Source organism: Trachemys scripta, chromosome 22 (genome assembly GCF_013100865.1).
Source record: "Trachemys scripta elegans isolate TJP31775 chromosome 22, CAS_Tse_1.0, whole genome shotgun sequence".
In the NCBI taxonomy this organism is placed as follows: Eukaryota; Metazoa; Chordata; order Testudines; family Emydidae; genus Trachemys; species Trachemys scripta.
In genome coordinates, this window is record NC_048319.1 from 12,859,771 (window position 1) to 12,861,687 (window position 1,917).

A 1,917-nucleotide genomic window follows, 5' to 3' on the forward strand; every position below is an offset into this window, starting at 1 on the left:
CAGGCTGCCCCCGGTCACAGCGCGTCTCGGGCTGGCCCCCGGTCACAGCGCGCCTCAGGCTGGCCCCCGGTCACAGCGCGTCTCAGGCTGGCCCCCGGTCACAGCGCGTCTCAGGCTGCCCCCGGTCACAGCGCGTCTCGGGCTGGCCCCCGGTCACAGCGCGTCTCGGGCTGCCCCCCGGTCACAGCGCGCCTCGGGCTGGCCCCGGGTCACAGCGCGCCTCAGGCTGGCCTGCAGTCCCAGTGTGTTTCCCGGCGCGGCTGAAGTCCCCACATGCCTCAGGCGGGGCTGGAGCCCTGAGTCCTGGCAGGGCTGAAGTTCCAAGTCCCAGTGCGCCTCCCGTGGGGCTGCAGCCCCGTGGGAAGTGCGCCTGGACTTGGGGCTTCAGCCGCCAGGAATCCTAGCTGCAGCCCTGTGGGAAGCACCTCTGGACTGACGCACCCTTGCAGGGCTGAATCCCTGAGCCCCCGTGAGCCCTGCGGTCTGCTGAAAAGGCTCTCACAGTCTGGATTTGGACCGTGGGCTACCTATTGACTACCCCCATGCAGGCAGCTGGAGCAGTCTCTGCAAAAGTCACACACAGCATTCATGCAAAACAGTAAGACTCACATAGACTCTCATACAACATAACAAGGGAAAATCCCCACTTCGTCACACCTTGTCTCACTAAACAAGCATAATCCATGCAGCTGTGTACACTAAGATGGGGACAACCAAATCCTCATGCTTCAGGACATAAACAAATCACAGGGGTCAGGAAGGAATCGTTTTCCCATAGGTCAGGGGTAGGCAACCTATGGCACGTGTGCCGAACGCGGTACGCAAGCTGATTTTCAGTGGCACTCACACTGCCCGGGTCCTGGCCAGCGGTCCGGGGGGCTCTGCATTTTAATTTCATTTTAAATGAAGCTTCTTAAACATTTTAAAAACCTTATTTACTTTACATACAACAATAGTTTAGTTCTATATTCTAGACTTATAGAAAGAGACCTTTTAAAAACCTTAAAATGTATGACTGGCCCATGAAACCTTAAATCAGAGTGACTAAATGAGGACTTGGCCCAGCACTTCTGAAAGGTGGTCGACCCCCGCCATAGGTGCTACTGGGCACACCAGGCTGGGCACTGTGTGTAGACGGGCCGTTGTCTCCCTTTGAAGGAAGAAGTGCAGATTTCCGTTTGCCTGTTGAGAGCGCTAGAATGCCCTTTGTGGCAGAGGGAGGCTAAAGGAGGTTTCCGCTTCCCTCGTGAGTTGGTAACTGGCTCAAATACTTTGTGCTCACAAGACAGAATTTAGGGAGGTGATTGCTGTTGGAGTCCCCCTGTACCTCACTTTTCTCCTGTGCACTATCTCTGGTGGGCACGATGCCATACTGGGCGTCCTGTCTAGGTGGGTGGGGTGCTGCCGGGAGACTTCTCTGCTGGAGGTAGAATCTGTACGGACATTGGCGTGAAAACTGAATTCCCTGCAGCCGGGGCAGAAGTGTACATGTTGGGGGTGGGAACTGAGCGAGTCGAACTGACGAGGGTCTGGCAGCCCAGGCTGGGGCGGCTGGAGTGCTGCTTGTAGCGAGGGAGTGGTGACAAAGCAGCCAGGGAGGGTCTCGGCACTGGTGGTTGCTGCTGCCCCAAGCTGCGACCCTTTTCACGGGGTGGGTGGGTGTTAAAGCAGTTTCCGGCCAGATCGGATCCTAGGGCACCCTGCCTCGTTGTACTGCAAGGACATACTGAGAGGAGCCAGAAGAAAACCTTCCCGTTCCCCCGGGGGGGATGGTCCTGAATCCCGCTGCCCTAAGCCTGCCACTCCCTGCCCTGGGAGACAAAGTCTAGCTGCTTCCTGCTTTGCCAGCCAGCCTGCCTGGTTGCTAGGGGATGGTTGCCAGGCTTTGTGTTGGGCAACAGTAGCCCAGGAGGATGG